Source organism: Fukomys damarensis, unplaced genomic scaffold, assembly GCF_012274545.1.
Source record: "Fukomys damarensis isolate Sample0158 unplaced genomic scaffold, DMR_v1.0_HiC HiC_scaffold_16, whole genome shotgun sequence".
NCBI classification, from domain to species: Eukaryota; Metazoa; Chordata; class Mammalia; order Rodentia; family Bathyergidae; genus Fukomys; species Fukomys damarensis.
The window spans coordinates 96,670,223-96,682,342 of record NW_022900928.1 but is presented as its reverse complement, the minus strand read 5'-3'; the positions used below and the strand labels follow the sequence as shown (position 1 = coordinate 96,682,342).

At 42.3% G+C, this 12,120-nt stretch overlaps 1 protein-coding gene across 1 annotated transcript in view; it reads right to left on the bottom strand.

Moving 5' to 3' along the window:
- The window catches only part of Mkrn1 (makorin ring finger protein 1), a 25,824-nt gene extending 13,729 nt beyond the window's left edge, over nt 1–12,095 (bottom strand). Inside the window, exon 1 of the mRNA XM_010631659.3 lies at nt 11,953–12,095. The gene's annotated coding sequence lies outside the window, so the exon portion shown is untranslated. The remainder of the gene's footprint in view (nt 1–11,952) is intronic.
- Between the last annotated feature and the right edge of the window lie 25 nt (nt 12,096–12,120).

Genomic DNA, 12,120 nt, shown 5'->3' with positions numbered 1-12,120 from the left:
AAGAATAACATAAGACTGATAGGAATCCATGAAGTAGCAGGAGAAAATACAAATGACGTTAAAAAAGCTGTTTGCAGAATTAATGACAGAAAACTTCCCAAACAGAGGGGAAGAATTTTACAGATAACTGAGGCATATAGGACCTCAACTAGCTACAATAAAAAAGAAAATCTACACCTAAACATATAATACTCAAGATCCCAGAAACCCAACAGAAGAACAAAATACTACAAGCAGTAAGAGAAAAGAAACAAATCATACAAAGGAAAGCCCATCAGAATCACAGCAGACTTTTCAACACAAACCCTTGGGGCAAGGAGAGCCTGGAATGAGATATTTCAAGTACTAAAAGAGAACAACCTCCAACCTAGACTGATGTATCCAGCAAAACTCTTTCAAAATAGATGGGGACATAAGACACTTCCAGGACAAAGAACACCTGAGAAACTACATGAATACCAAACCAGCACTACAAGCAATTCTAAACAAGATCCTAGAAAAAGACAATGAAGGCAACAACACCATGAGGCCCAACAGAGCAAATCAAATAGGCAAGGCAAGAAATTAAAAGGAGGTGAAAAAGTAAAAAGAGTCAACAAAAGGCCAATAACATGTCAATAATAAGTCAGTACATATCAGTTATAACCAGATATGTCAATGGCCTCAACTCACCAATCAAGAGAAACAGACTGGCAAAATGGAGTAAGAAGCAAAATCCAACAATATGTTGTATACAAGAAACACACCTAGTGCAAAAAGAAGCCTATAGACTGAAAATGAAGAGAGAGAAAATAATTCTCCATGTGACAGGAGCCCAGAAAAACAGGGGCAGCAATCTTATTTGCAGACAAAGTAAATTTCAAACCAAAACTGATTCTAGTATTACTGATGTAGGACAGAATGTCTACAATTTTGTCCAGATGACTGCAGAACCTGGAAAAGCTGTTGCTGCTATCGATGTATAACATACTATTATTAGTCTTTTCATATAAACATATATACATATATATAAATTGAATTTTGGGAAACTTTAACAGTGCTGCCAATTTTGGAAAAAGTCATCCCAATTTACTGTGCTGAGTTGGCATTGTACAGAAATGGACAGCCATATTGGTCTAGAAATGTTAATTTATTTTTATTTTTATTCCATGTGTACAGGGGTAACACATCATACTAAATATGTAAGGTTGTATCTACGTGGGTTTGATTACAGAAACTAATAAAAGTATTCTCTAAATAATGAAAAAAAGAATAAGACTATAAGAGCAAGAAGCAATTTAAATATGTTCGGGGACCATTTTCATCTTCAGAATTAAGGATTATTTTAATGTTACATCATTGCCTTTTCTCTTTTACTTTCCTTTTTAGTTTTATTTTAGGGTTCCCTATTTTTAATGTTCATACAGAGATTTCCTTAACTGAAATACCGAATAGTTTCTTTGGTACGAAAAACTATAATAGTACTCAGGATCCTAATGATATAATTAATAATGTGAAATAGGAAGTAAAGGGCTAAAGGTGTAGGGAAAGTGGGAAGGGTGGGGGAAAGGTAATAAGGGAGAGGAAAAAAATATGAGAAACTGAAAAAATGGAAATAAAGTGTTTTAAATGGGGACGGAAGGAGGAGAGGGTGAAGGGAGGGCAGGGACAAGGGGAAAAAATGAGAATCAAGACCTATTATGTAAAGGTACAGAATCCCAATGATGAATATAACTGTATTGTATACCTAGATTGTACCAATAAACTCAATTAAAGATAAAAAAAGAATTTAAGATTTATATGCTTTTCTAGTAACCGTACAAGGGTAGGAAATGAGCAAAACAAGTAGCCCTACCTAGACCACACAGTCAGAAAGACCCGGTGTGTAGCACAGTAGGCTGCCCAGGAAACAGGCCCAACTTAAGGTCTCAAACATGCATCCTAAGAAAAATGTGATTTATGTGTCCAGTATGTACTATTTTTTGTTTTGCAAGAAGAATTGAGCTGTTTTTTTATAACAAGAGTAAATGGTAGAAAATGGAAAAACAAAACAACCCATGCATCCTATCACTGCAGCTCAAGACTGACCACTGTCCTTGTCCTACAGTCAAAACAATCAAAATTAAGAAACCAGGCGCACGCCTGTAATCCCAGCACTTGGGAGGCTGAGGCAGGAGGATCACAGAGTTTTGAGACCAGCTTGGGCTACATAGTGAGTTCCAGGTCAGTTTCAACAACATAGTGAGACCCTGTCTCAAAAAAAAAAAAAAAAAAAAAAAAAAAAAAAAAAATCAAAAATCAAAAACAACAACAAAAGAAAAGAAAAGAAACCAAACAGACTGTAAAGGGCCAGACTAGTGTTTACTTTTACTTCAAGTAATTTTTATAAGGGATGGGAGATGTAGCTCAGTGGCAGAGACTTTGTCTAGCATCCCAGAGAGAGGGAGCGAGAGAAGCAGGAAGGAAAAAAGGGAAGGAAGGAGGAAGGGATGAAGGAAGACGGAGACCACTGTGGGCCCCCTAGACTAATGATGGACCTTTTAGAGACTGAGTGCCCAAAGTGCAACCCCAAACCTACTCATTCATCACGAAGTGCCAACACTGCAATTAAACCGGAGTGATGCTTGGCTGCTGAGGCAGCTTAGCTGCTGAGGCACCTGGGCTGGTGTTTCTGACAGAGTTCTACGTGCCTACTGCACCATGGGTGCCCAAAGGTTTGCCACCACTGCCCTAGGCCATTTTAATGCTTTAAAAGCCACACACAGAAACACAAAACCATTGGTAGAAGTAAAGGCAAAAGAAAACAAAGTGGCTGGCAGTTTCCAAACCCAGGCATGGGAACACACACGTAGTTTTTCTAGGTGGACCTGGACTGCTGTCAGCAACAGCAACACCTGGCAATCTGCTAGAGATTCTGAGATTCTACCTGGGACTTACTAGATCTAGATCAGAAAGGAGGTGTGGGATCCAGAGATCTGTTTGGATTAGGGAAATGGAGCATCTTGCTTGTGTGGGCAACCTTGACCTGGGGTTCAGAACCCCTTTTCCATTCTCCCACCAGACGTTATGTCAGGGTTCAGTTTTTTAATTCCTTCTTTGTCCTTTTCTCCTGAGTGGAGTATGAAGATTCAGTTTGGCAAACTAGAACCCCCATGACACACATCTCTGCACAGCTAGTATTGAGCAGAAAACAGTAACTGCTTGCTGGGTATGACTGTCCCTGGTCTTGAAGAGGGCACTGGTGGATCCAAGGAGGTTGCATAGCAACCTGAGACAATAGGAAGCAAGCAGGTGGTGACAAGCACACTCCACCTGTCCGCCAAATGAATGATAGAGAAACAGACTCACCTGTACCTAGGGCACCTAAACAAACAGAAGCTGGGCATGATGGTACACACCCTGAATCCCAGAGAACCCAAGAGGCCCACCTGGGCTACTTAGCAAGACCCTGGCTAATACAGAAACCTGAGGGCTTGGTAACGGAGCACTTGCCTAGTGTGCCCAAGGCCTGAGTTCAATCTCCTGGACCAAAAAAGGGGGGAGGAGGCTGCCCAAAACTAAAATACAAAAGGATTATTTGCATATGAACTTTCTAAGTAACAGTAGTAAATACATGAGAAAAAAATTTTCAAAATATTGTAGTAGAAAGTTGCATTACATATGTAAAACCAGGGCATGTCTGCAACCTCAGCACTCAGCAGCCTGAAGCTTTGACTACAGAGAAACCCGGTCTCAAACCAAAAATAGTTGGTGTGATGGTGCATATCTGTAATCCTATACTCTGGGAGGCTCAGCAAGAGGATCAAAAGTTTGAGACTAGTCTGAGCAACTTAGCAAGAACCTGTCTCAAACTTTAATAAAAGTTTTAAAGGGTACACGTAGTGCCACACACCTGTAATCCCAACACTCTGGGACACTGAGGCAGGAGGACCACAAGTTGAGTCCAGCCTAGGCAACCTAGCAAACAAAAGTACCAGGGCCCTGTGTTCAACCTCCAGTACTGTGGTAAATAAGTAAATAAATAAAATTATGCCTAGCTGGGCATGGTGGTGCACGCCTGTAATCCCAGCACTCAGGAGGCTGAGGCAGGAGGATCGCTGAGTTCGAGACCAGCCTGGGCTACATTGTGAGTTCCAGGTGTGTCTCACCTACATAGTGAGACCCTGTCTCAAAAAAAAAAAAAAAAAAAAAAAAGTCTAATTTCAACTGCTATTAGGCTTAATTTACTCTAAAACTCAGGTTTAAACTTTAGTTCAAGTGCCCAACTACTTGCTGCAAGCTTTGCAACTAGATGAGCTCCCTATGACCCAATTCTGAACTTGTCTATGAAAGCATCTTTCTTTAATAAAGCTATACAGGCTTAGGGAACATGTTTTACCCAACTTGTGTCAACAGATCATTTTGACTGCATAAATGACAAAAGACTCAAAAATTATCTAAATAAGACATATCCACAGTTGCATTTTTTGTTACAATACTAGAGACAACACAGGGCCTTTGCATTGATCCATCTCCAGCTTTTTAAAAATTTGTATTTTGAGATGAGATTGGTCTCACCAGATTGCTAAATTGCTCAGGCAAGGTTAGGGCTACAATCCTCCTGCCTCAGCCTCCCAGCATGTGTGGATGACAGGCATGTGTGCTGGCTAGGTTATTTATTCAACTGAAGCAGTGTCAGCTCCACACAACAGACACTAGGGCAGCCCTTGTGTGATTCTCTGGGGGGAGTCTACAGTAGGAAACTCATCTAGAGATCTCCATTGGGAAAACAGCTCCTAAAAACCTCAGGTGCAGCACTAAATAGCTCTTGAATTCTAGCCTCTCTCCCATGCTCTCACTTGTTTTTGGGGGAGAAGTGGGAGTTGAGAGTCTATGTAGTTCAGACTGGCTTTTAACTATGTAGCTAGCCCAGCTGGTCACGAATGAAATGTGTGCTGACCCTCCTGCCTTAACCTCTTGAGGGCTGGGATTATACAGGCGTGCATGCCACCAAGGCCAGCTCTCAGAAATTTAAATTGCTGAGCCTAGTTCAAGTCCTCCACTAACCTCCAATCTCCTTGACCACGAACTTCAAGCGGCTCTACCCTGTACTATACCATACCGTCAACATTGCCTGCCACCGTGGAAAATGTCCTCTAGGACCAGACAGCTGGCCCATGACATGTGGCAGGGCCTCACAGCACCTCAGCCAAGAGCATGGTACAGGCAGCACATGACCAAGGCATTGTCACTCCTGGGACCTGAGACCACAGGACAGTGATCTACCTTTTCCTTTGTGTTTTTATATAAAAACACTTCTGGGGGGGGATGAGAGGCGGTCAGCAAAATGAGCACCCACTCTTTGCCTGACACTGTGTAGCAGGCAGCAGGGACCAGACAAAGCTCGCTCTTCACCAACAAAGGTGTCTGCTCTAAGATTAGGTGGTTAAGGTACTGTTGGTACAATTACATAGGTAGAGGAACAGTTTGTGCAAAGGCCCTGTGATGGGAGGATGGTCACCACCCTGACTGAAAGGGAAGAAGGCTAACAAGGAGAGCAAAAAGAACACAGAGCAAAGTACTGGGCATGGCAGCACATGCATGTAATCCCAGCATTCAGGAGGATCATTATGAGTTCAAAACCAGCCCAGGGTACACAGTGAGACCCTATCCCCAAGAGAGAATAACCCAAAACCCCAAAAACCACAACACAGGTAAAGAAGCTAGGAAGCTAGGAAGAAATCTGTCAGGACCTTGTAAGCCAAGTTACCTTAAAGCAGTAAGGATTCACTAAAGAATCTAAAAGAGAAGTGTCACAATCAGACTGAATTATTAAAATATTAAACTAGGTTCTGGGGAGGGGGATTTAGCTCAGTGGTTCCCCTGCCTGCCTTGCAAGCACAAGGGCCCGAGTTTGATCCCCAGTACTCACAAAACAAAACAAAACAAAACAAAACAAAACAAACAAACAAACAAACAGAGCTGGAGATTTAGCTCAGTGGTTCCGCCGCCTGCCTTGCAAGCACAAGGACCCAAGTTCAAGTTCTATCCCTAGTGCGCAAACCAAACCAAACAAAACAAACTAGGTTTTTAAAGCCAGGGGATAGAACTCAGTGGTAGACTACTTGCCTAGCATGTGCAAGGGCAAGTTTAATACCAGTACCACAATAAACAGGCTTCTAGGTGACCTGTCTTGGCCAATGGACTACACTGAAGTCTAGAGACTCTCTGGAGATTTGAGTAGTCACAAGTTTCTAGACCATAGTAACTGCAGCTACCAGAACAATGAGACTGCTCAGATCTAAGCAATAAAAAGAACAAAGGTTCAGAACTAGAGGACTCTTAAATTTCAGCTCTATCACCTCCTAGTTCTGACTATCCACTCACTAGCTTGAGGTATCCAGAAGATAAAAGCACCCTTTTGGGAATGTCTAGGCAGACCACAGGGGTGTGACGTAGGGAATTCCTCCTCGCTAACCCTGCTCTGCTTACCGGATACCAGAGAGGAGAGCAGCTTTCCTCCTGCATACCCTTCCCCATCATGTGCCTGCCTGGAGTGGTGGACCATGGACCTACATACATCCCCTCCTCTTCCGTTACAGGTGGTAGCTATTCCGTCTGCTATCTGGGTGACCCTCACTAACCTGCTCAATCAATCTCTGCTCACCCTCTGCCTTCCCCATCACACTATCTGAACACTGGTTTCCGATTTTCACTGAGCGGGAAAAAGAAGGCAGCTGAGAGGGCAGGCACTGGGCAAAGCATTTGCAGTATTTTAGGTAGTCCAGCCAGTACTACTGTGACAAAGGGATAAAAACACTACAAGCAGGAAGCTACAGGCTGCATCTGGCTCAATGTAAGGTCTGAGAAACAAGCTGTTTGACCCTGGAATAATACAGCAGACTGAGGACCACCAAAGGACTCCAGCAGCTACTTCACCACCTGACATCACAGAGCTGAAAACACGAGAGCACAGGCCCCACAGGGTATTACAAAAGTCTAGTGGTAAGACTGAGTTTTTGGTTTGTTTTATCTGCCTATACCCAAATCACGAGCAGTCTCCAGGGAAACACCTTGCCAACACATTAAATTAAGCCTAAGATTGTAACATTACCGTTACTCATAATACATAAGCAGCAGAATAAAGGCAACCCACTTCCAAGATTTCTCCCAACACAAACCACAAAAGTAAATACTTCTGAGCTGGTGATTTAGCTTAGTGGTTCCACTGCCTGCCTTGCAAGTACAAGGACCTGAGTTCAATCTGCACTACCCCCAACCAAAAGTAAGTACTTCCATTTTTTTTTGGTACCAGGGATCAAACTTGGATCCTTGTGCTTGCGAGGCAGGCGGCGGAACCACTGAGCTAAATCCCCAGCCCACTACTTCCACTTTTAAAATCCTACCACCAAAAAATGAAAAATAAAACCACAATCCAAAATCACCTTGATGTCACTACCCAGGTGAGCTTCCCTGCTGTGATTTTTTGAAGTTCCTTCACTGAGAGGACTGACCCCAAGCACTGTTCTGGCAGTAAAGGCAATTTATAAGAATCCCCCTATGGGTGCACCTCTCGGAAACCCAGCAGTCACTGTCACAGAGAGTGACAAACCACAATAAGTAGCTTGTAAGAATGCAAAGTAACCACCATCCTCACAGTGCTTGGAGGCAGCCTGACACCCTCCCTGGGGATTTCTAAAAATCATGAAATCTTACCCAATGTGGCAGTGAATCATTTCACCCACTGTGACAGTTCTTACATGACATTAATTTGGTAAGTGTAGGCACCCTGCTTCTCAAACTAGACTGGAAACCCTGCATGGGGAAAGTCCATGTTTTATTCTACTCTATCAGTTCTGTACACTTAATATATAATGTAGAAGTCACTTAGGTGTCACAAGCAAATTAATTCTTTTCCAGAGCAGGTAACTTTCAGTGTGAGCTCAGTGTATTTTGCCTTCATAACTCATCAAAAAACATACCTGTAATCCTAACATTCAATTTAAGCAGGAGAATCTTAAATTCAAGGCCAGGTCGAGCTATGTACCAAGTTCAAGACCAGGTTGAACTGCACTGCAAGACTGTACGTCCATGAAATAAAAGTCAAGACATGCTAGAATGTGGCTGTAGTCCCAGCTTCTCAGGAGGCTGAGGCAAAACGGCTTGAGTTCAGGAGTTCAAGATCAACTTCAAAGAAAAAAATAGGGGGAGTGCAGAAATTGTGGCACATGCTTAGAAGGCTGCTGAGGCAAAGGGCTCCAAATCTGAGCCCAGCCCAGTTTAAACTCCAAAGCCTACCTCAAAATACAAAAATCTGGGTGGCTTTTGTAGCTCAGTGGAAAAGCTCTGGGTTCAATTTTCAGTTCCAGAAAATAACAGGGGGTGGGATGGGGCTAAAAAGACAAAGACCTTGGCTAGGTGGCTTAGCCTGTAATCTCAGCGCTCAGCAGGAGGCAGAGGCAGAAGTCTAGTTAAGAGACCCCTCTGGGATATACAGCAAGTTCAAGGCTGGCTTGAACTACAGAGTAAGAGCCTGTCTCAAAATGATGGTATCTGATGGCTCAGTACTGCCTGAGTTAAACTCGCAGTACCACAAAAATAAATAAAAATTTAAGGCCGGGGATTTAGCTCAGCGGTTCCATGGCTTGCCTTGTAAGCGCAAGGACGCGAGTTCAATTCCTGATGCCAAAATACACACACACACACACACACACACACACACATTTAAAAATTTAAAAAGCTGGGCGTGGTAGCACACACCTGTAATCCCAGTACTCAGGAGGCTGAGGTAGGAGGATTGCTGTGAGTTGGAGACCAGCCTGGGCTACATAGTGAGTTCCAGGTCAGTCTCAACTACATAGTGAGACCCTGTCTCAAAAAAGCAAAATAAATTAAAAAAATAAAATAAAATAAATAAAATAAAAATTAATTAAGAAATAAAAATGCTTAGAATTGTGTATTATTTATATCAAAAGAACATCTGCCTGCCTCGCAAGCACAAGGACCCAGTTTCATCCCCAGTACCAAAACAAACAAAACAACAAAAAAGCAAAAGAACATCCACCATTATAAAAACACTCAATAAACCAGTCTAAATTAAAATTTTCATGGGCATGGTGGCACATACCTATAATCCCAGCACTCAGGAGGCTGAGGGAGGAAGACTGTTCAGAGTTTGAGGCCAGCCTGAATTATCAGTAGAAAAGAAACAAAAAGCCCTCCAAAATAATGAAATTCAAAACCTGTTTGCAAATTACAACTTTTCTTTAAACATTAAACTGTTGTACCACACACTCAAGTTAACTAGAAAAAAATCTATTTCATAGCATTCCCCTAATAAAAAACTGCCTGGTGGTGGCAGCATAATACAGTTTTTCAGCAAAGGTATTCTTGAACTGCAGAGGTAAAACACAATGAGAATTTTGAGAGGCATTATGACAGAAATAACCAAGCATATGTACTTGGTTTTTGGCAATCAAGAACAAAGATCCCTAGGGCCAGGGATTTAGCTCAGTGGTTCTAGCACCTGCTTCACAAGCACAAGGACCAGAGTTCGATCCCCAGTAGCAAAAGAACAAAGATCCCTAGCTGGGCCTGGTGGCACACACTTGGGAGAGGCAGTAGGCAGCTTACAGATTTTTAAAAAAAAAAAAAAAAAAAAAAAAAGTGGGTGTAGCTCAGTGCTGAAGGCTTGGTTCAATCTCCAGTAGGGGTGGGGATAGGGGTACCAGACCCTATTCAAAAAGGATTATGTCCTAAATGTAGAAAACAGCCTTACCCAAACTCAGAAATGGAGGTGTGATGTTTTTGGAAGAAACAAACACTAGAATACAACATTACCTTGGTTTTTCTTCAAAAAGGTTTAGCGGATTGGTAAGGTGGCCCACATCTGGTATCCCAACACTCTGGGAAGCTTAGTCAGGAGAATCCCAAGTCTGATCCCAGCCTGGGTAATTTAAGGAGACCTTGTCTCAAGATAAAAACATTTAAGTGGGCTAAGGATGTAGCTCAGTGGGAAGGCACTGGGTGAATAGGGTCCCTCTCTCAGAGAGCTCCAAGTCTACAATAAAGATTTCACAATTACTCCTCTACAAAGAGAGTCTTTCTTTAAGAAACCATGTTGGAAAAAAAAAAAAAAAAAAAAAGAAACCATGTTGGGTCTGGTGGCACACACCTATTGTCCCAGCACTCAGGAGGCTGAGGCTGGAGGATCCCTGAGTCTGAGGCCAGCCTGAACTATGTATTGAGACACTGAAGAAAAAGTCATGTTGGTACCTACAATAGAAAAAACAATGTCAAACATTAAGATCTACAGGTTAACCTGTAGGTTTTTGTCCTGTTGTTTTTTTTGGGGGGCGGGGGTGGCACTGGAAATCGAACTAGGGAGACCATGTACTTGAGAGGCAGGAGGCAGAAATACTGAGCTAAAAATCCCTGGCCCACGCTGCTATTTTTTTGAGAAGCAGTTATCACTGTTATGTAGGCTGGCTCACAACTACCAGACTCACGAGACCCTCCTGACTCAGCCTCCTGAGTGCCTAGGGCTACAGCTTCTGACCACTGTTATCAGGCTACATAGTTATTTCTCTTTCTAGATAACTATCCCAAGTGAAAGCTACAAGTTACTGCAAGAAGCCAAAAACAAGTAAATCTATGCCTATATCTTTTACATGTTTTCTCAAACTAGGTTTACTCAGCTACATTAATTTCTAAAATATCTAAACCTAGGGTTCATGGACAATGAGGTCCCAGATGTCCAAGAAACACCTAGGAAATTTCATTCATTCAAGGATCAAGACAAAGAGAAATGTTAAGTCTGGTAGTATGGCAGTGATGATTTCTATGCTGCTTGAGGAACTACAAATGGAACATGGAAAGTAAGAGAAAGGAGGCATTCAAAATGACAATGAATTCTGTACAGAGATGTAAAGGTGGGGTCTGGACAAGTATGATGGCTAATAAGGAAGCATAGCAACATCAGGGTGGGGTATACTGCAAATATGCACTAGTAATAAAAAAAGGTCAGGTTGATGATGGGTCCTCAGGTGTGGCTTTACTTAGGTTGCAGAGGGTGGTATAATGAAGGCACCTTACAGAACTCTTCAGACTCATAAATTCAACAAACATGTTCAGACTATGGAGGTGGCCAAGCACGGTGGAGCATGCCTGTAATCCCAGGACTTGGGAGGCTGAGGCAGGAGGATCACTGTGAGTTCAAGAGACCCTGTCTCAAAACACAAAACAAAATTATGAAGGAGGGATGGGACTGCAAGGGAAAGGATTGGTAAATCCAGTAAGAGAAGTCGTATTAGTTTTTACAGGTTTAAAAACTTACTAGCCAGGCATGGTGGTGTCCATTTGTAATACCAGCACTCAGGAGGCTGAGGCAGGAGGATCACAGTGAGTTCAAGGCCATAACTACACAGTGAGACCCTGTTTTTATAAAAAAATGACTGGCCCACAAACAGCAGCAGTATTGAAGATTCAAATAATTAGTTCCATAAACAAGAACTTAAAATCTTCAAAAACAAAAAAATCCTCATTCCTTGGGAAATTGCATTTGATTCCATTTTTAGAAATCACCTGAAATTGCTTCTATTCTTTCTGCATCCCATTATTGAAAATAATTATCACTCAATTCTTTAATGGACCTAGAAAGCTTCAACCGGGTCGTTAATAAATGCGTCACACGAAAGACTGGGAATGCTCAAATCTCCCGGTTAATACATCACTGAATTCTGTATCACCAGGAATATTTCTACATATCTGCATACAAATTTTCAGCCAGATGAAAACCGGCCTTTCACTTGGGTTTTTCAACTTATCAAAAAACAAAAGCTTAGGCACTATCGATCCCTCATTCTAAAAAAAAAGGAACACAAAAACACAATCTCGAGCGTGCAACTCGGCAGTTCTTTTACACGCGTGGCCTGTGTGCACCTGCCAAACCCGCATCACTTAACAGTATTTTTCTAACATTCTCTTCTCGCTTACCCAAAACCAAATCTATTTCCTTGGGGTCCCCGGTCAGGAGGTAGCAGGCGTGAATCTCAAAAGGCACGCAGCTCCTGGGAGAGCAATACTACGCAGCACAAAAAATCAAGAATCAAAGAGATGACTCCGGCCCCACATATCTGGGATCCGAAACAAAGCTCGGAGCCA